The sequence below is a fragment of the Neomonachus schauinslandi genome, chromosome 12 (genome assembly GCF_002201575.2).
Source record: "Neomonachus schauinslandi chromosome 12, ASM220157v2, whole genome shotgun sequence".
NCBI classification, from domain to species: domain Eukaryota; kingdom Metazoa; phylum Chordata; class Mammalia; order Carnivora; family Phocidae; genus Neomonachus; species Neomonachus schauinslandi.
The window spans coordinates 96,784,596-96,808,648 of NC_058414.1; positions in this window are offsets into that span (position 1 = coordinate 96,784,596).

Here is a 24,053-nt window from a genome sequence, read left to right on the forward strand (position 1 = left end):
TAGCCTTGAAATCCCAAGGCATTTCTTTAGCATTTCTGTTCTTTTTGTGAGAAGTAGGGACTGACAGAGGTTAATCAATATTACCAACGGGACCATGAATGGAGAATTTTATGAGGACCTGTGTCTCCAGTCATAAGATGCAGAGGATGGGTGATGTTTATAAATAAATATGCTATGCTAATTCTTACAGGCTTTTTATAAATCCTTGAAGTTGAGTCCCATATATTCCACATGTATTATGTCACATTTAGCTGGACATACCCTGAAAATAGGTATACCATAGGGTACCATAACAGAAGATTATTGTGATGACCAATTGAGATGAAATATCAGAGAGCATTTTGAAAAGTGTAGTGCTATACATTATTATTAACTGGTTGCTACGTATACTCACTTTTCTTCAGGTTTCTGTTCTTTATAACCTTACTTCATGCCTGTGGTTTAATTGAATAATTTTTTTTGAAAACCAAGTAATTTTAAATAGCAAGTGGTAAGAGAGAAGGAAATAAAGTGACCTTTTACATCATTCTAGAATTGCAAAATTTGGAATATTTTTTCTTCTCCATTCACTGTATCATCTCTTACTCTTTTTACTTTTAAAGCTTTCCTTATTTAGTCACAATGAACTGATACCTGTCATGTGAGTCTTGACTTTTACTCAGTTTTTTACAAGTAGCAGATGCCAAGCTGGAGTGAAGTGTAAGAAAGATGGTGATAAAGAGCCTCACTTCTCCTCTCCCATTTTGTTATATGCCAATGTAAGATTTTGCAGCATCTTTTTTAAATAAACTTTTTATTTCAGAATTGATTTAGATTTATAGGAAAGTTGTGGACGTAGTACAGAGAGTTCTTATATTTCATTTCTCCTATCACCAATGGTGTTATTAATTTGTACCAATTAATAAAGCAATATTCATACATCATTATTATGCCCGATAGTTATTCAGACTTCCTTAAGTTTTACCAGATTCATTTTCTGTCCCAGCATCCCATCCAGCTTACTTACTGTATTTTGTCATTATGTCTCATTAGGATTCTTTTGGCTGTGACAGTTTCCCAGACTTATCTTCCATTTGATGACCCTGACAGTTTTGAGGAATGCTATAGAATGTTTTGTAGAATGGCCATCAATTGGGATGGGTCTGATATTTTTCTCATGATTACACTGGCCATTATGGGTTTTGGAGAGGAAGATCACACAAGTAAAATGTTCTTATCACTTTGTATCTAAGATACATACTATCAATATGACTTTCCACTACTGATACTAATCTTAATTACCTAGCTGAGATAGGGTTTGTTGGGTTTTTCCACTGTAAAGCAGACACTTTCCATACTATACTTACTCTTTGGAATGAAGTTATTATGTGCAGGCCACATTTAAGTGGGCGGGGGGATTATATCCCACCTTTTTTGAAGGAACAGTATCAACATATTATCTGGAATCATGGGCGCCTGGGTGGCTCAGTCGGTTAAGCGACTGCCTTCGGCTCAGGTCATGATCCTGGAGTCCCGGGATCGAGTCCCGCATCGGGCTCCTTGCTCAGCAGGGAGCCTGCTTCTGCCTCTGACCCTCCCCCCTCTCATGTGCTCTCTCTCTCTCTCTCTCTCAAATAAATAAATAAATAAAATCTTAAAAAAAAAAAAATCTCGTTTATCTGGAATCATTCTGCATGGGAGATCTGTCTATTCGCCCCATTTATGTAACCAATTCTTTATATCTGTATGAGCACATGAATATTGATTTTATAGTTTGGGTTATAATCTCTTACTGCTTTATTTACTTTGTTGCTCAAATTGTTCCAGTTCTGGCCACTGGGAGAGCTTTAGTTGTCCTGTTTCTTTTTGTAATACCCTCATCGTTGCAGGGTGTTTTAAAGTACTTCCTTAACTTTCTAGGACTCAAGGATGCATCAGGCTCATCTAGTAAATCTTCTGCTCCAGTTTTAGAATCATTTCTCTAAGGAATCCTGGTTCCTTTTATTGGAGAATGGCACTGAAAATCAAGATCTGGGTGCTTGGTATCCTCACTGATACTGGAATGTGATTGCTTCTGGCCCCTCTCATTTGACAGAGCAAGAAAATATATGCATATGTACTAATTCATATATATGTATATCTATAAATCTCTATATCAATCTGTTTATTTATCTACATCTGTATCTGTTAATCTGTATCTATATTAAGCTAGCTATGCATTCACACTGATTTCTCCATCTATAATCCATTACCACATCAATCATTCTAGCCTCCTCCCCTTCATTGTCTGTAAAGTACCACCCCAACAGAGAGAAACCTGTGTCCCACCATCCTCTATCCATTTAATTAATCATTCAATTCCTCTCTGCAGGTATGGTAGTTTCAGAATTGCTGACTTGTACTTGCTTGGGGAATAACTTTATCAGCTGGAATATAGTGTTTGTGTGCAGTTTCTTTCAACTTCAGTTTTATAGATCCTACTCATTTCCAAGATCACCTAGGTCAGCCTCTTGCCCCCCCCACTGCCACATCAGTGAGGTTCATTCATACATTTTCATGAGTTAGATTATCTTGTCACATTCTGTATTCCATCCTTGGATCCCATGATTTCCTAAATAATTTTTAAATTTGCATCTATTAAGGTTCACACTTTCTTTTGTAAAGTTCTATGGGTTGTGACAAATATAAAGTGTCCTATAGTCACCATATGGTATCATACAGAAGAGTTTAACTGCCCTGACAAAATTTCTTGTGCTTTACCTATCCCACACCCTCCCCCCAGGCCTCCCTGTCACTCACTGATCTGTTCATTTTGTCTGTAGTTTTGTATTTTTCAGGAGGTCGTATAAATGGAAGCATAAATTATGTAGTCTTCCCTGACTGGAGTCTTTGTTAGCTTATTCTTTTTTTTTTTAAATCAGTTGTGTGCTTGTATCATTCATCTACTGAAGGGCACCTTAGTTTCTTCCAGTTTTTGCCAATTATGAGTAAAGCTGCTAAAAACACTGATGGGCAGAGTGTGTGTGCACATATGTACATAAGTTTTCAGTTCAGTTGGGTAAATACCTAGGAAGATGACTCCTGGATTGTATGGTAAGGCGATCTTTAGCTTTATAAGAAGCTATCAAACTGTCTTGAAAAGCGGCTGTGCCATTTTGGATTCCTACCAATAAAGAATGAAAGTTCTTGTTGCTTCTGATTCTCATTAGGAATTTATATTCCCGGTTTTTTATATTGGCTCTCCTAGTAGGTGTATTGAGGCATCTCATAGTTGTTTTAATGGGCATTGACTTAACAAATGATATTGAGCGTTTCCCATTTATACTTGTCATCTTTATATCCTCTTTGATAAAGTATCTGTTCATATAGTCTGCTTATAAATTGTCTTGCTTGTTTTCTTATGCCTGAGTTTTAAGATTTTTTTGTTTAATTTGGATAACAAGTACTTTTTAAGGTATGTTTTTTCAAATACTTTGTCCCAATCTGTGTTTTGTCTTTTAATTCTCTTAACAATGTCTTTTGAAAAGCAGAGTTTTTAAAATTTTAATGAAGTCCAACTTATCAGTTTTTTTCATAGATCATGCTTTTAGTATTGTATTTAAATTTCATCCCCAAATCCAAGGACACATAGATTTTATCTTATGTTTTCTTCCAGGTGGCTTAATCATTTTTTTTAATTTTACATTTAGGTCTATGATCAATTTTGAGTTAATCTGTATAAGATGTATAATCCATGTTAATTATTATTATTATTACTATTATTATTTTATATATGGGCATCCAAGAACCTTTTTTTCCTGCACCTATCAACAGAAGAAAATGATTATTCTTTGTCCATTGAATTGCTTTTGTCAAAGATCAGTTAATTGTGCTTGCATGGGTTGATTTCTGGGCTTCCTACTCTGTTCTGTTGATCTATGTATCTGTTGTCTTGCCAACACATCACAGTCTTGACTACTGAAGCTTTAAACTATGTCTTGAAATTTAGTAGTCTAAATCTTCCAACTTTTTTCTTTTCTTCAGTATTGTGCTGGCTGGCCTGTCTTTTTCCTTTCCATATAAATTTTAGAAATAGTTTGTCAATGTCTAGAAGAGAATTTGATGAAATTTTTATTGGAATTGTGTCAGATCTGTATGTCAATATGGGAAGAATTGACATTTAACAATACTGAGTCTTCCAACTCGTGAACGTGGAATACATCTCTAACAGCCTTCTGTTTTTATCCTGTGAACTAATGAAAATTCTTGTGCCATCATTTATTAACACATGTGTTTGCTCCATTAAATGTATCTTCTAAATCATGTAACTCCAGAAGAGGAATAAAGAAAAACTGTCTGCATAAAACAAATAGCAGAGACCAAGATTAAATATATATGCAAAGATCTGAATTAATAGGTTTCCAAATATATTCATATGAGAACTTTGTCAAAGTACATTGTTATTTATATTAATTATGAGTCTGCTTTGAATATTATAGACAGTATAGCATTTGAAATTCATTGCTCTGAAGACTGCCACATGTGGTAAAAGACAGTAAGTCTCAGGATGTATTGTTTTACTCTTTTTTTTAAGATTCTATTTACTTGAGAGAGAGAGAGAGAGATCATGAGCAGGGGGAGGGGCAGAGAGAATCCCAAGCTGACTCATGCTGAGCATGACCTGAGATCAGGACCTGATCTGAAACCAAGAGTTGAATGCTTAACCAGGGTTCAGTCTTATGATCTTGAGACCAGGACCTGAGCCAACACCAAGAGTTGGATGCTTAACCGACTGAGCCACCCAGGCAACCCTGTAGTGTTTTACTCTTAAGTAGATGGTGGAGGAGGCTAGCTAGGTACCTGACTCGGGGAAAAAAAAGGGACATGAAACTAGGGAGGAGCTAAAACAATTTCTTTGGAATAGAGATGTAGGAAGAATGTAGGGTGTTGGAACAGAACACTTTAAGGGGAAAACAAGTAAGAGTTTCAAGTTAGGGGTCAGAAATGAATGACCTAGGAAAGCATCTTCCTCAACTCAAAAACTTAAACTTGAAACACAATGACAAAGATATCATAGAATGTTTTAAATATAAAACACAAGCTTATTGTTTAAAACCCCAAATTTTGTTTTCAAATTAATTGCCTATTATTGGCCTGAGAGGTACAAATTCTATATATTTGAACAAGTCCATTTAGTAAATTAAGGAATATCTTCTTTCAAATAAAATGAAGCATTTTTTAAAATTCCAAAATGTAGTCAAAAGGGAAGACTGGCAAAGACATACGAGAAAGTAAATATTCCAAACAATTATTTGGTTGTTAACATGTCAGCAAAAGGTTAGTTTTGAAAAGATCATTTTTTTTTTTAATTCAGAAAAATATGGTTCCAATAATTCCCATAAGTAATTCAGCCATGAGCTATCAGTAACTGGTAATGAATTCTCCTACAAAGGAATAATTTATTATTCATGTACCCACAAAAGCTGGGATGCTACTGGGAACTCAAAGCTGCAAAAGAACCCTGTCTTATTAGCTACAATGCTACACTCACAATACGTATCTCATGAGCCACATATTAAATGATGAGAGGTTATTTATCTTCCATGCACTAGATAGGAAGTGGATGAATCATTTCTCATTTCTACCAAAGATATGCATTGTATTTTTGTTCAAATTCCAATTTCTGAGCTTGAAACTTGTGATACTTTATCTAATTGAAGCAATAGCATGCACACATGCACACACACAAAGCACAAAACAAATGACCTGTCATTTCTAAAGGCAATACATATTAACAATAAAAAAATTAACAGTAATGAATTTTTACTTTTCTAAAAATGCCTCGTTAACTATTAAAGCAAAATTATGTTGCATCCTGTTTCTAAGCAAATTTTTTTGTTGTAAGACTTCCAAAATCTTAATAAAATAGCATCAAATTAAAATAAAATTTAAAAAATACTGGTTTACAAATCAACTCATTATATCTGTATTATTCTATTGTGAGAGGGCCAATTTATGGGTGCTTATAAATAATAAAAACAAAGAACTATTACATGAATGAAGTCCAGCAGACCTTAAATATAAGTGAAAACCCTGCCTAATTCCATTATGAAATATATTGACTTAGAGTTTCTAATCTTAATTTAAGCTTGATAAGAAAGAATTGTGTATAATCTGAATACTTTCTAGTATAGTGAGTATATGAGTATGTATCTATGTTAAAAAAAATTAATATTGATAATGAAATCTCCATGTATCCAATGTTCGCTTATATTCCCCATCAATATTTTAAAATGTCAATGGAGAATATATACATAAATGTAGAATATGTTGAGATTTCATTATCAATATTATTTTTGTATTATTTTTATATTTTTTCCAAAGACGAAATTTTTATGACATTCATGAAAAAAATCAAAGGTGCATTAAAAGTAATCATACTGATAAGAAAACTCTAGCAAGATCTAAAATTTGTGAAAGCATCCTAAGCACTGCTCATCTGAAAAATCTAGCAACTCTTTTAGGAAAACCTACAAGGTATTTAGTTTTCTGGATCTGTATTTGAAACCTAAGTCTTATATAGATCATCTCTTAAAAATATATATGCACATGTCTATACACCTAATCATAAACACAAACTCTTTAAAATATGCACACCTGAAGATGTAAATTCACACTTGTCACAACCCCTTGAGGCTCATTTTTTGAGATCACTCTAAGGACATCTTCTCTAAGACTTAATATAGACAATTTTGGCAAAACTATTATCCATAACTATCTGTATGGATAAAGCACCTGACTACTAAAATAATAGCCAAAGACAGTTTTTCTAAATGACATGGGGACACTTTTCTCTTTATACAGTTTTAAAAGCTTAAGCACTAATATCTTTGCTTTAGTTACACATTTTTCTTATCACATTTTTGTGACTTACTGGACATCTACAGTGTGCTGGGAATTTTGCTAAGAACTTGGAATTTAAGAATCAAGTTTTTTCACCAAAGAACATGTAGACTACAGAAGGAGAACAAATGGCAATTCTATTGAAATGTTACGAGGGCCTAATGTAAGTGCTATATTGTGACATCAAGTAAGAGGAAAGGATTATAAATCCATAAGGCAAAGAGTGCTTTTTGACATCTCTCCCTGGTGATACTGCCAGGGAATTATGTATGGAAAATAGTGGATAGTTGGAGTGAAAGGAAGAATTCTACCCAATAAGCCAAGATCTGGGAACCAGTTTTCAGTAATGAGGTCTAAGGAAATGCATTCAAGAAGTTTGCAAAGGGTGCATGTCTACTCTTCGTATGTGAATATATATACTATGTGTGTTATTGACAGTGAATGCTCTAAGTTGTATAAGTGATGAATATCAATGATGTTCATTAATGTATTGACTGAATGTCATCCAAAAAATCCCCACCTAGGAATTTTGAAGAAAACAAAGAAAGCTTATAACATCCCTTCGCAAGAATAAGCAATATAGTGAAAGAGAGAGCAAGAGGAGGAACTTCCCTGCTAAATGTTAAAGCCTGTAAAACCAATACTAAATAAAACAGCAAGGATGGCACAATAGCAATGTAATCGTGTGAAACAAAATAACACTCCAAGAACGAGACTGAATCACATACTTTAACATACAGTTAAATTTTTATAACTTAAAAATTATATATATAAAATCATATATATATAATTATATATATAATATAAATATAAAATGCCTAGTTAACTATTAAAGCAAAATTATATATATATATAAAATCATAGATATATAATTATATATCTATGATTTTATATATATAATAAAAATTATATATATAAAAAAATTTATAACTTAAAAATTATAACATACAGTTAAAATAGGCATCCAAACCTGCAAAGCATAATTATTCTCTGAACTATAAGTGTACCCTTGGGCAGGAGGAAGAATTTTTCATACATAAATATTTATATTTACAGTATTATTTATAGCATATGTGAAAATAAACTCATCATAGATTAAAGACTAGATCAAAGAGAGATAAAAAGTTAAAATGTACAAAAGCCAATTGAAATATTTTCTTTCTTAGATAATACCATCAAAATGAAAGTTACAACAGTGTGGCTCAATTGTATTGAATGTTTGTGTCTAGGATGCTGCAGTGTTTTCTGTGCTCATGTATCTCAAACCCACAGCATGCTGGTTACATGCTTATAGGTTAAAAATGGGGGTCACTCTGCAGACCCAGCTCTTTCAGATGATCTCTATTTCTGCAAGTCTCTGTTGCTTTCATAGTCCCAGGCTGGATACCATTCATTTCTTAAGTTGACTGCTTGATATTTTTATGCGTTATGTCTGAACATGCACATCACTTCATGTTAACTGAAGAGTGGATCAGGGCGCCTGGGTGGCTCAGTTGGTTAAGCGACTGCCTTCGGCTCAGGTCATGATCCTGGAGTCCCGGGATCGAGTCCCGCATCGGGCTCCCTGCTCGGCGGGGAGTCTGCTTCTCCCTCTGACCCTCCTCCCTCTCATGCTCTCTTGTCTCTCATTCTCTCTCTCTCAAATAAATAAATAAAATCTTTAAAAAAAAAATGAAGAGTGGATCAAACAAGAGCTGATTGATTATGCTAAAGAGAGCAATTTTGTAACATAGCTAGAAAAAAATGCTTAATTTGTCAGGATTAAAAGTGTGAATAAAAGACTCCAAAACCAAAGTTTAGAGCTATACTGATAATAATTACCTTCTTCATGTCATTCTCTTATAATGTCTAATTCTTTTAAAACTTCATAGAAGACTGACCTAGCTAATATTGGAAGTAAAATGTGAATTTTAAGCCACGGAACTTAAAAATTATATATAATGACCTTAGTGGTGTATATTTTGCGACCTGTTATTTTAGAGCATTGTTAATGTCTCAGATCATAGTTTGAATTACAGTTAAAATATTCTTCTCATCAACTTCACTATTTAGGCCCAAAAGGTTTAGAAAAGCTGGAATCTAGATGCATTTTAAAATTTAGAGCTGCTTTCAGCTCTATGGAAACACCATAAAGGGCAAATGGATTAGTGATTAGGTCTACTGTTTCCTTCTTTTGTGCAACTTAGTCGGTTTTAAATTTTAGCTCTAATTCTTCAGTTTTGTTGTTCTGTTTGATTTGGGAAAGCAGTGCATTCAGTATATACTAATCCATGTGTGTTTGCGGGTGAGTGTTCAGTTACATATATGTGTGGTTGATTATACAGTAACATTTGTATCCGGTTTTTCCAAAGAGCTATTCAATGGTGCTGTGTAGCCATGCTACGGCTCCCCATGCTTGTGCACATGAGCTGTTTTCTCTCACTTTGGTTAAGCCAAAAGTAATTCTTTAGACTGAAACAGGCTTTCAGTCTCCCCCATCATTTAAGCATGGAGGCAGTATTGGTCCCTCAGGGAAGATAAGTTGCTTAGAGAGCTAGAGTGTATCATGAGAGAGAACTGAAGAGCCAGAGTCCCAGACTGTCCCATCAAAATCTTGGGGCACATTGGAGGGAACAAACCCTTTCCTCAACTTAATAGGTCAGTATTTAGAAACTTCCCTTGAAGCAAATACATGAGCAAAAGGACACCTAGTAATAAGAGCTCTGGAGAAAAACATTCATTTCATACACTCCATCAGAGTGATCAGAACTAGGACTATCGGAAGAGCCTCCAGAATGCTCTTTGGCTGTGCTGCCTGAGGGCTATTCTTTATGAATGGGAATGGAGTCTCCTAGCAATATATTCTATTCGAAGTAATTCACTGTAAAGAAATATGTATGATGAGTGTGGCCTCGAACTTTGATGTACCTATGTGATAACCTTCCGATTCCAGTCTACCGAAGTCATCCTTACTTTGTGTTAACAGTTTTGGTACCTTTGATGTCATGATTCATGCTTTTGATGTTCTCTACCAACATACTCAACATAATTTAAGAACGTACTTCCTGAGAAATAGTTTGAAGCGTGTCCTACACAGCAAGCTGCATCCGATTTTTTACTGTACAACCATAAGGTGCTTTCCCAAGTCCCTTCATGTAAATTACCTTTCTTCCCTTCAATCAGCCCAAACTGGGACATTCATGCAATCTAGAAACTCAGGGGCTAATGCAGGCATGATAGGTTTAGTGTCCTTGACATAGTATTTGTCAAGTATTTTTAGTAGTACTTCTTGTAAAACTCATGGGAAGTTAACTTGTCTTCTTTAAGTGCGATTTCTTAAAATGCATTTATTGGGGCACCCGGGTGGCTCAGCCAGTTGAGTGGCCAATTCTTTGTTTTGGCTCAGGTTATATCTCAGGGTTGTGAGATCAAGGACCATATCAGGTGCCACAGTCAGTGGGAAGTCTACTTGGGATTCTCTCTCCCCTCTCCCCCTTCCCCCACGTGTGATACAAGTGTATGCTCTAAATAAATCAATAAATCAATCTTTAAAAAATTATCAAAAATATAATCACTTCTTGGCCTTTTGGCTAAGATCGGTGTAAAAATATATAGTACATTTTAAAATGTAGAACAGAGTAGTTGAATAATTGCCCTAGGCATACTATTTTGATTTTATTTGTGTATGGTAGGATGCCAGGGAACATTTCCCTCTTGATTATCTAAAATTTCCATTGTCCCTGATAATCCTCACCAAAGATATATTTATTGGGTTGTTACTAGGTATTGGAACTATAAAATAGGCAGTGTAAAAAATAATTTACTTTTGGTAAATTATGTATTATTAGAAGAATCCCAAACCTTTAATGCATACTGCTCACAAGTAATAATGGCCAAAGCAAATCAAAACCTTATTTTTTTGAGAATATTTCATGGAGAAACTGCCATCAGTTGTTAATATAAGAAAGTTGGGGTGATGAATTCATCAGGGAGAAATAAACTATATTAGGCTTCCTCATATTTTAAGAAGGGGTAGATATCGGGTAGCTAAAAAAATGTTATTTCATAAAATCAATTCAGCCATGTAATGAATAGAATACTATGGTCTCAAGAATTTTTAGACTGCATTGAAAGGAAAGGAGAGCAAGAATTTGAAATGGTTATTGCTAAGTCCATCACATTGGAAGAGTTTGAAGAGGGTTAATTAATATTTAATTATTAAGAGTTAATTTTTGCAAATTAATATTTTCAGAAAATGATTCCATGAGACTCATGGATGCTTGAGCCCCATTTCATTTGTGGATGTTTCTTCTTATGGGGTTGTATTTTTCACTGAGCTGACAGCTACCTCTTTGCAAATCTCCCTGTGCTCTCTGTTCTGCTCCAAGGTGAGAGCCTTTTAGTACTTGATAAATAAGAAATGCTTTTTAAAAATGAATTTACCGAACTATACCAAATAATGCCAATTTTCTCAATTGTTCTTCATAAGAGAAAGTTTTTGTTCTTTTCAAAATTCTTGTTACTCCTCTGTGGGTTACTATGCCACTTTTAAAGTGAGCACTCCAGGGGCGACTAGGTGGCTCAGTCATTAAGCGTCTGCCTTTGGCTCAGGTCATGATCCCGATATACAATAACATTTGTATCCAGTTTTTCCAAAGAGCTGTGTAGCCATGCTATGGCTCCCCATGCTTGTGCACAAGAGCTGTCCTGGGATCGAGCCCCGCATCGGGCTCCCTGCTCAGCGGGAGCCTGCCTCTCCCTCTCCCACTCCCCCTGCTTGTGTTCCCTCTCTTGCTGTGTCTCTCTCTGTCAAGTAAATAAATAAAATCTTTAAAAGAAAAATAAAGTGAGCACTCTGAAAGGAACAGTCTGTATGCCATCAAGCGGCACACTATTGGATCATCTTGTGTTTGTATTTTAGGTTCCAGGCACATCCAATCCTGGGAATATTTATGTATGTACATGCTGGTAGAGTATACTTTTAAGACTAGATGTGTTTCTAAACTCAAGGTCTACCAGATGCTTCTAAAACTCTAACAAAACTGAGAAGTTTTGAGGGCAGATACTTGCTGGCCCTAGAGCCATTGTGTATCGGATGGAAGGAGGGTGAAAATTAACAAGGTTAATGCATTTCCCTTTGCTAAAAAATTCTACATCTGAGAAGAGATAGTGTTCTTCTAGAGCATGTCTGCCAAATCATAAATTAACCTACAGTAAGTGACATTAAGGAGATAGCTTTGTTCCATAAATGAGTAGGAGACCATATGGCTTTGATGTTAAAGTTAATCACAAGCTCCATGATAAGCTATCATATAATTCCATAATAAATTGCATATACAACTGCCATTATTATCTGCACAGCACGCATATTTTGATATCAGTAACCTTTAGGGAAAAATGAAAATAAAATTTTGACTAAAAATAGATAGGACAGCGTATTAGAAAGTCGTATCTAACATGTAGGGGAGCATTGGGTATAATTTTTGAGTCCGCTCATAGTGGCTACAGTGTGATTGGCCTAATATTGAGAGTGCCTGATGGGCCAATTCAGGGGCACTTATGGGTCTCCTTGAAAGAGGGTAGGATGCCTTTCTTCAGGATAGCAGTTCCAGGTTTGTACAACCTAACCACATCCTTGTGACTTTACTTCTCTAGCACACGTTAGTAACATTTGCCAAATTCAACACAAAGACTTTCCATGAAATCAGCAGATCTCTACAAGCTTATGGTATTTCAATTCTTTTGTAACCAAAATATTTGATTGTCCATAGTGTCTTAGTCTCCAATCATCCTGAAAATCAGAACTCCTTTTCTTAATCCTTATTTCGAAGAATTCCAAAATAAGAATTGTAATTCTTCACGACAATCAATGTGGAAGTAAGCGTATTGGTGGAAAAAAATTACCAGATCACTCATGCACACTGATCCCATCCATTTTTCTTAAAAGTGGAGGAAATATTTTCTGATTTTTCTCTGCTGTTGCAAGTGCAAGGCAACACATAATTTATATGTAATTCACACCCCAATACAGAGGTTTCTCATACTGATTGCTTTCACTCTAATAGTACTCTACAAACAAATAAAGAAATTAACTGATGTTACCCCTCATCAGATGATCTTTCTTTGGAGGTGTGACATTTAATCTGATTATTCATGAATATTTTAATGAGAGATTTATCACATGCCAGTCATTAGACTCTGAATTTTAAAATGCAACCAATCATGCCATGTTGATGACAAGCTTCCATTTCTAATCTGTGGGGAAAGAAGGAGCAAACAAGATGAGTTTAATAGTTGGATTTTATTTCTTTTTGTTAAATCTCATGTGGCACATATTTGCTGCAAGGAAAAAGAGAACTCATGATAGCAATCAGCTTTTCCTCCCTCACTCCAATTAAATTAATGGTACTTCAATTGAACAGGAATGTGACATATTAATGATTATTAGAGGACTAGTTGTTCATTTCAAATATGCAAGCAACTCCAAATTGATAAATGATTTTGGGATTACCAAGGTTTTTTTTTTTTTTTTTTTTTCGTAAATCTACTGTTTGGAACTTAAGCAAATCACACTTTTCATTAGAAATAATTTAACAAAGCATGATAGGATCTTAGACCAGCGTATAGACACTGGCCTAACCTCACTTAGTTTGGGCCCTCTGAGGGCAGAGAATGTATCCAGAGATGAGCACAATGCCTTAGACATAGCAGGCACTCAATAAATAGTAGATGAATGAAAGAAGAAGGAAACAAAAAAATAGCTGAATATGGTATAGCATTAGAGTATAAAAATCTAACCATGATTTAAACTGTTCCTACAGAAAAGCTTAACCCAAGATTCAGTGCTGGTTCTAAGAAACAGAGTACCCTCATCCCTGAGTAACCAGGAGTGGGGGCACTTTCTCCCACACAACTAGTCAACTGTCTGGGGTGCTGTGGGGGTTAGAGGAGAGGATGAGAGTCCTAACGTGTCAGGAGAACCACGGTGGCTTGTTGAGTTCCTTAGGTGAAGTGTAGAGATGACACATGGTAGAGAAAGGACAGAAGTTCAGATTGGCAATTGCATGGGACACTAGGCTATAAAACATCCCTGTGAGTATAAAGCAGAGAAGAAAATTGTTTTTATCAGAATTCTTCTTCAAAAGACTATGGGTGTATTAAAAGGAATTCTTTTTTTTAAAAATTTTTTTTATTATGTTAATCACCATACATTACATCATTAGTTTTTGATGTAGTGTTCCATGATTCATTGTTTGTGCATAACACCCAGTGCTCCATTCAATACGTGCCCTCTTTAATACCCATCACCAGGCTAACCCCTCCCCCCACCCCCTCCCCTCTAGAACCCTCAGTTTGTTTCTCAGAGTCCATAGTCTCTCATGGTTCGTCTCCCCCTCCAATTCCCCCCCCTTCATTTTTCCCTTCCTACTATCTTCTTTCTTTTTTAACATATAATGTATTATTTGTTTCAGAGGTACAGGTCTGTGATTCACCAGTCTTACACAGTTCACAGAGCTAAAAGGAATTCTTGATTAAGCAGCCTGGGGAAGACTGTAAGAAGCCCTTGTTCATTCCACTCACACCAGAGCTCGTGTGCTCCAAGGATTGTTGGTTAATTGTTGTGTGTGTGTTTGGCTAAGTGGATTATGCGTTGCCTTCTGGAACCCTCCTTCTCTGCCTTTGTCCTCAACCAGGTACTAGGCTTCTTCTCTAAAAATGTTGAGTAAATATTTAGAGTTTCAGTTTGAAGGGGTATCAGATTACTTTGCCAAGAGCACTCAAGTGTTCTTTGCCAATCCTGGGTATGATGTAATGTATGCCAAGCGTGGCAGGGAAAAGGCGTCCTGTTCTAGTAGCCAATAAACGCAGCCATCTCAAGTGTTGTGTGTTCACATTTAGCAAATGGCCGTATAATACATAAGCAGTATTTTATAATTCTGTTTCTTTCAAACATCTTCAAAAACAGACAGGCGTATTTTTCCTGCTATTAAAATGTAGGTTCTATGGAAAAGCTATATAGAGATAGAAAACCTATCAGTGGTTTTCAGTACTTAGAGGTCAGAAAGGGGTTGACTATAAAGATGCCCAGAGGAATTTTGGGGAATGTTGGGGCTGTTCTATATCTTAAATGTGCTGTTGATTACCCAGCTTCTGCATTTGCCAAAACTTGTAGAACTATATACTAAAGAGGGGTGAATTTTATTGAATGCAAATTATACCTTAATTTTAAAAATGAATTTTTACAAAGTTTTTATATTGTGATTCTAAATAGTCAGATATGTGTAATTTCAAGGGTGTTACTACTGGAAATAGACTTGAGTTTCTCCTCATTTAAAATATTGCTACAATGGGCTATGATTTCCAGTATCTTTTCCAGTTTTTGCCTCTTACGATTCTATGTTTAAATAACTAAATAAACCTGAAATTACTTGGCAACTTTGTCCTAGCAATGGTCATTATTCCACCATCTATGCTCAGATAATAATTATTACCTTCTCATAATTGTCTAGTGTGCAACTAAGGTCAACCACTAAAAATCATTTTAACTTCCATTCAGCTTCACTGATTATTTGTAGAGAGCATTATGTTTCTAGGTCAAATTGTCTCAGCATACACAGCTACCTCTGGTTGAGCCAAACCAAATTTCCTTCAAAAGCTCTGACATTGAGAGTCTGCTCTGGCATTTCATTTGTTTGTATAGAAAATGTTAGGGCTCCTTTTGCCAAGTATAAGCTCTGATTTCAAAATCCTTTCATAACCTTGCTTCTCAACTACATTCCAAACTTAAAACTGAAATTGACCCTTCAGACAATGCCAGAGGCATACATAAAGAGAAGTACACCATCATAGTGCTACAGGACACAGCCGTATAAATTGCACATCCCTGGACTTCAAAATTATCCTATGGTATTCATAATTTGGGCAATAATGTCAGCAAGCAATTTAATTAAAAATCTAAGGAGGAATTGTGTTTTGTTCTTGAAAACCAAATATTGATATTTTGCTGGGTGGCTTCCTTTGAATGATCAAAATAATGCTTCATAAACTCTAGAGCAGCACTGTAAGTCATACGACCAGTAGATTCCCCGATACATTTATCAGGCACCTTGTAAAATAGTGGAATGGCAGAAACATAAAAATATACTGTTTCTTGAGCGCCTGGGTGGCTCAGTTGGTTAAGCGACTGCCTTCGGTTCAGGTCATGATCCTGGAGTCACTGGATCGAGTCCCGCATCGGGCTCCCTGCTCGGCAGGGAGCCTGCTTCTGCCTCTGACCCTCTCCCCTCTCATGTGCTCTCTCTCTCTCATTCTCTCTGTCTCAAATAAATAAATAAATAAATAAATAAAATCTTTAAAAAAATATATACTGTTTCTCATCTTCCATTTTTCAATTCACAGTATGCTTGAAAATGATTTGAAGTCCTATTAAACAGAGGGAGTTTGGTGTGTCCTTTACACGCTAATTGAAAAGATAACTTCTAAAATATTCCTTGTAGCCATGGTTTATACTTCATTGAGTCACATTCTTTGGTTTTCATTCTTCTTGTGTTTTCACTAGTATTTTATTTCTATTCTATTTCAACAGAAAGTTCTGTGGCCACAGCCTAGCGTACTCCAACAGTTAAGTGGTTTATCATATCTTGCCACTGTCTTTTCAGGTGTATTTATTACTCCAGCTCAATATTGTTTGAATTATATAATTACTATTAGAAAATGCTCTTTGACTTGATCCTTCCTAATCTCGTTTGCTCAGGGCCAGGATTGTTTTTCAAGTTGAACAGACACGTGTAATGACCACGTGCAGAGTGCCTCTGACCCATACAGAGAAAGAAGTGATTCCTGCATCCCATATGCATGTAACTCAGACTGGTTTAGAAAGGCAGTTGAACTTGAAATTGCAAAATACTAAGATGTCAGGAAATAGTAACATAGCTTATGTTTTAGTTTAATTATTCAAGTCAGGATTAGCCATGGTTATCCTATTCCTGATTTTTTTTAAAAAGCATAAGCCAATATTGGTACTTATATTGGTACTTAAACTATTTGAGTTGGAGGAATTTGCATTCTTCTACAGAATCATCCATATCTGTCGTCCATGATTATTGTTCATAACCCAGGTACTCATGTAGGACCTTAGTCACAGGTACACCTGTTGTACTAACTCCTACTGTGTAGACAGTCTGCATGACAATCCAAATCCGTTCTAGCGATAAACTTAACCTGTTTGCTCCTTGCATCCAACATGCTTGTATTCCAGTCTATGAGCTCACGTCAAGGTTAAAAGAAACTAAGCTTAAAGGGGAGTTTATGACTATTCCCAAATGATGTCATATCCAAAAGGATGAACTGACAATGACTTAAGTTATTAAGCCTTCAAAGGAATCCCTGTCTTCCTGCAGTACTAAGTTCCTTGAGGCTCTGACAGATGACCTCCAACTTGTTGGACAAGGTGGGTGGGGGTGGGAAGGTAGCCCTGACCTGCATATTTTGTCTTGGCTGGGGCAACTGGCATGTGAAATCTCACTTGGCTTTCCACCTAACAAGTATATATTTCTTCATGGATCTGACAATTATATGTTTTGAAAAGTGCTACATCTCAGGTGTAAGTGATCTGATTCCATCTGGTAGTTAAGACATATCTTTGAATATGATATATTTGAGGCTCAAAGGGCAGTAATCCATTGTTTTACTTTGTATGTATATTTTTGAAATGATATCATTTTACTTCTCAAATTATATTCCTTCTCACTCTATCATGTAAACTTTTCCAGTGAAGAAAATTAAGAATAAAGATAAATTATTAATAGAAATGTATTGATCATTTAGTCTGGTATATTTTACCAATGACAAGCTTGAGGTCCAAGGATGTGCAACGACTGATGGTGCCTTCTGTCTGATGACTGGCAGAACAAGCGTTGTAGCCAATGTCTCCCTAAATTCATTGTCCTCTGGGTTTTTATTTAAGTTTTGAACATAATCTAGGTTTGATTACAGATAAAGTGGAAATATCCACAGCTTACAGAAAACTCTGTGCTCAAACAGCAAGTTAAATATGGTTCATAACAAGCAAATCAACTAAGGCTTGTAGAACTACTAAGACATAAAAGTTTATGTGGCCTCGATGTCAGCAGGTATCACCCAACCCTTCAGGTCTATGCCTAATCAATGCCCTAGGGAGACCTTAACCCTCCCCAAGTTCTTTTCCTTTGCTCTAGGACTTCACTTTCTCATGATCTTTGCTTTTCTGCTCCTGGTCCTCTTCTGTTGTCTGTGCTTGGCAGTGTTGACTCAGTTGTGAGCCTGGGTTCTCTCCTACCTGGGAAGTCACTTGCTCCCTTCTTTGATTGTCCCCAAACTTCACATTATACTTCCTTCATTATGTGGAGCTTCTCTAAGTCTTTGTCTCAAACCAACAGCTACAGACCTATCCAGGAGCTTAATAGTATGACATCATTTACCTTCCAAGATAATTCTAAGTTAGCAATAGAAAAGTAAGCATGGCTTTCTATCTGAAAGAAACAAGTGAAAAGATCTGTTCTCATCTCCACTACTTAAAAAAAGGACAAAATACATTATCGGAAAAAGGCAGAAAATGACATCATTGTCTATAATAAAGAAAACAGTTGATAACCACTAAAGTTCAATGAGAACTTACTGTGTGCCACATCCTGTGCATTTAACAGCTTTCCGAGCATTATCTTACCTCTTGTTACTCCGCAAGAAACCTCGAAGATAGATTCTGTTATTATCTACCATTTTATGGGGGAGGAAACTGAACCTCAGAAGGTAAAATAAAATTGCCTTGAGAATAACATGGCTTTTTGTAACCTCTCACCACCATTTATTATTATGCATTTACTAGGACTTTGTCAATATAATCATCTCCACATGAGCCTTGTGATCTCACATTTTCCAATTTCTCCTCAGTGGAGTAGAGTTGACCTGAGTAATCACTAGTAATAATAAGAACAGTACTTAGTGATTGCTGAGCACTTTTTATGTGCCAGGCATTATGGTCAGTATTTATAAGCATTCTCTCATGTAATACTCAGAATACACCAAAGATGTGGATAATATCAAAAATTTTGGAGAACAGGAGACTGAAGCTTGTGAAGGTTATGTCTCTGTTCGTGATAACACCATAGCTAAGAAGTGTCAGAGTCAGTAGAGGGAGGAAGGGAATCTGACTCCAGAGTTTGTTCTAGTAAGTACTTTGAGATGGCCAGAACCCGCCTAGTCCTAGGAATTTATAAAGCATTGCTATTGAAGAGGTGCTTTTCTTTAAGGTGAGGTCAGAGTGTAAGTCTTTCTAGGGCTCCTGAAGTCCCGTGTCGGGGTGCTTGCGCACGCACTCTGCCTACCAATTCTGATTCTGGAGGATGTCACAAGAGGCAACGAGAAAACTATAAAAGTCTCTGTGTCTCATGAAATACCTTTGCAAAGCATTTTTATTTCACCAACATAAACCACTTGTTGTATTTATGGCTTTGTTTTGTTATTTCCTTCTTTGGAATATTTCTATCTGGAGTTCACAGGGAAGTTATACCAAACACTGATGTGAATCCCAAAGGAAAGATATACTTCCCCTCTAATGTTCTGAAATGTCAGGAAATCATTGAGAGAGCGAGTGTCTTTGGTGGCTGATTATAATTTGCCCTGTTGTTGGATCATGCCTGAATTGTATATCAATTGTCTCAGGGCCAGAAGGTCATCTTTGGTGAATGAGTCTGATACCTTATTGAAACTCTGCTGGTCCTCCTCTTCTTCCCCTTCTTTTTCTTCTTCTTTATTATTTTTTATTGCATGGAGTACATTCTCTACATGGACTGACAGAGTGTGCATGAGGGGGAAAAACTTGGCAAATTCGTCTAATGAGGACTCCAGTATTTACTTGGGGAGTTCTATTTGATTAAAAGAGGATTTTACCATGCAGCCTCTTTTTCAATGTAGGTTATCCAGAGCATCTACTATAATCTCTTCCTGTAAAGAAGCCAATACTCCTGTGGTGCCACCGATCTGTTCTTCTTTGGTGGATTTTTCCCTTTTTTAATATAAAGCATCTTAACTGGGAGAATTTTAAACTCCAGTGTTTGAAGGATGGAGCGATGTTGATTTTGTACAAAGGAAAATAATAGGCTTAGAGGAAGAAAAAGGGAAATAAATCTCACTGTTAGAAATGATGTGCAAAGAATGATAAGCAAACATAAGGAAGACAACATCTGGTGTAATGGCCTGTCTATTAATGCATGGGTTAGAGGGGAAAAATGCCTAAAATGTGTACAAGTAAAACCCTAAGTAGGAATAAAGTGAAGCCAGTTTTCCTTAGGTTTGGCATTTGAGAGGAGAGAGAGAGAAAAAAAAAACATCAAAGGTCTGGGCAGTTCTATAATACTCATTTGTACGAGAACATATTTATTTTAATTATTATGTAAGTCCTATTCCATAGGTAGTAGAAAGATTTATTCCGTTCTCTCTTCTCTTGGGTTTCCTTGCTTCTTATTTTTTTTCTCCACTTGTACACATCTCTCAGTCTCAGTCTATAGCTCTTTTTGCCCTTGTGGTTCTTTGGAGTAATGAAAAGCAGATGCTAGTGTGACAGTGGCCAATTGCTGATCACACTCTAGTAGATTGTAGTCCTTTGATCTCTGCTCAGGAGTTTTGTGCAGGTGTTTGGGAGGAGAGGGCAAAAAGCAATGTTTTTCCTAAGAATTCTGGCACCACAAAAAGAAACACAATTTCACAATGACACTACAGATTGAGAAAAGATATTTATATATACCTAACAGAGAGTGAGCATACAAAATCTATTTTTTTGTGTTTTTCTTTTTATTTTTTGTAAACTCGACACAGCAGCCATGAAGACAAAATTATTCCTAAAGCACTATGAGAGATTTGAAACTTTTGAAATCACCCCTAGTTCGTAAATAAGAGCATTCAAGAAAAGGGATCGTGAAACAAAATATGAATGGTGGTGGATATGAAATATGAATGATTGAAGAGAACTTTTAGATTGGTACAACCATACTTAATGCTTTTTTTTAAAGAAAAAGGAAAACAAATCATAACTTATTTAAGAAGTAGAAATAAAAAATTCAATTAGTAAAATAGGTAAGTCCTTCTGAAAACAGCACATAAAGTACCCATTGTTTGAGTGTTCTGATAACGCAATCTCCGAGAACAGGAGGGCTGTCTGTCTTCTGCGCTGGTCTGCCTCCCGCATTTACCCTGGTGCACAGTTTATTGAATTACAAATGCATGAATATGGATATCACGGGGGAAATCATGAACATGGTTGTCATTCAGCGGTGTCACTGAAACTCACCACTAGTAGTAAGTAGGGTGGATATAACATAGGATCACGGGGTGGGGGGGGCAAGGGGGTTTAAAGTCAAAGAAGTAGGTGAGGGTACACAATGTCTTAGACTCTTACCACTCAGATGCCAGGCTTAGAGAAGCTGCACACCCATGGCCAGAGTTCCAGTGGGAAAGGGTCTCCAGTCCCACAGTGCTCTACATAGCTGGAGGGAATGAGGGCTGGCAGTAGGAGACCATGAAACAGTGGAAGTTTCTTGACTGAGGAAGTGAGGAGGGAGCCTTAATGGGGATGGCACTGGAGGGTATTCAGGAACACAGTAACTCCATTGCCTTTTGTGGGTTTTTTTTAACAGCTTGATTGAAATATACTTATTCACAGAGCACACAGCCAACCCATTTAAAGTATACAATTCAATGGCTTTTGGTATATTTACAGAGTGGTGCATCGTTGAGCTAAGTCAAACCTGTGGAGTCAGCTCTCCGCTGATCTGTGTGTGTGCATGCGTGCATATAGATGTGACTTTGTGTGTGCCCACACGTGTATGTGCATGGGGGGGAGGGACAAGGAGCCACCAGGTCATCCAGATCTGTCTCTCTTCAGTAGTGTTGGTAATAGCCTTATAAAATCAGCAAATGTTTCCTGTGAATTCTCTGAACTATATTTTATCTGAAGATACTGCCTGAAATTTCATAATAAGCTATGGGGAATAGTCACATATGTCACTGTTTCAGGTGACAAATGAATTACAATGTGAAAACTTTCAGGGAAAAGGTTCCCAACATTAAATTCACATTAATGATTTACGGCCTTTTATTCACAACATACAAATAAATCCCTTACCAAGGTTAGCTAAACCTCAGTCATTCTTATAAAAGTGAAAACACAATGGTTTCAAAGTGTGGCAAAATAAAGCCTAGAGAAATCTCCATTTTAGAAAATAATGAGACATACTCCACTTTAGGAAATAATAAAATGTAGTTCACTTACACATTCCAGAAGGGAGCTCAGAGATTTTCATTGTTTTGGTGTTCAGACACCATAGAAATATGCAATAGATGTGTGTGCATGTCTGCATTTATAGATTTATCTCTCTGTAATCACATTAGAATAAATTATTCAATTTAATTATCTACAGCAAATGCGTCAAAAGGTTCAGAAAAAAGTAACGTATAACCAATATAATGTATATAGTAATAGTAATATATACTATATACAATATTTTATATATTTATATTAAAATAATATAAATTCATAATTTATATAATACATGTATATAATATAGATATATTTTGTATAGTATATATTGTTATTTTATATAGTATATATTGTTATTTATATTATATGAAGTATATGATGCAAATATATAAAAATCATAAATATATGTCATAGTTTATATATTATATAAATGATACCATAACATAGATCTACACAGTGATATACATTGTTTTAAAAAATTATAATTGAAGGCACTAATTCATTCCTAAATATTTTTCTGAGAGTTCTGTTTGTGGACATGTTCTTCAAATTTTCTGGCATAAATAATACCCTGGATTTTCCTAAAAGACTTTTCTATCATCCACACTGAGTAGACTCGTGTCTGACCAGTGTCTCCTTGAATGGTGGAGTCTTGATCCACCAATTACACAAAGATACGCAGTCCCACCATGACAGTCATGAGTAGCGGGGGCTGGTCTTCCCTGAACTGCAGCCAGTAACCAGAAAGAAAGGGTCAAGACATGAGTCTTCCAGATGGCACCGCGCTGGTAACCAGGGAAGAAGAGCAAGGACAAAATAGTCCGAATCCACACCAGTTTGCCACAGGACAAATCCAAAAACAAACCCTTGCTCCTGCTGGAGAGAAATGATGTGCAATTATTCTTTAGCCAAAGAGGCTCCGAGGCAGGGTACAGTTCAGCATCTGCAGGAGCATTGGGGACACCGTGACATATGTCCATGTCTTCTCAGAGGCCTGGCCAAGGGCAGAGTCTGCCGTGTCAACGACAGAAGGGATTACAAGAGGCAGGTAAATCCCATGAGCTGTTGCTTGCACTGGGCCAGGCTGAATCTTGAGTTACTCTGATGCCCCGACCTCAAATCCGTTTCCTCTCTGCACGGACCTTATTCTGGACTAGATCCTGGGTTCTCATCCTTACTCCAGCTGGTGCAAAGAAATGCCAGAAAACCCAAACATGATCTTTTTCTGTTTAAAAAAAAGAAGGGGGGGGATCTTCCTTTGGTTCTCTGTGTACTTTAAAAGGAAAAAAAATGAGTATTTTGATAAGAATCTTGTCAGAGGAATTACTGTTTAAAAAGATAAATAACTGAAAACATAATATGTAGCACTGAAGCGCTTTTCTCTTGTCTGTTTCTTTGTTATACCATTAAAAAGAAAATAAATTGCTTCATCTTGGGGCCAAACGTAGACAGCAAGATGTAAAGTTCCACCTTCTTCCCTGGTGAGCCAGGTGAGAGAAGCAACAAGCGTGGGGACAATTATCCCGCACAGTGGCTGCAAAGAGCAGGGAAGAAGGACTGATCTGGAGAGTGACTCCATCCAAGGCTGGGGTTCCAGGTTGCCTTTCTCGATCCCAACAGTTAGAATCACTTTGTCCTGGGCGCCTGGGTGGCTCAGATGGTTAAGCGTCTGCCTTCGGCTCAGGTCATGATCCCAGGGTCCTGGGATCGAGTCCCGCATCGGGCTCTCTGCTCCTTGGGAGCCTGTTTCTCCCTCTGCCTCTCTCTCTCTGTCTCTCATGAATAAATAAATAAAATGTTAAAAAAAAAAATCACTTTGTCCTGTATACTTTGATTTCTTTGCCGATTCTTTTAACTCGAGCTTCTGTGACTGTTTGACTCTACTAACCTATATTCCTCCTGAAAGAGATTCTCATGTAAG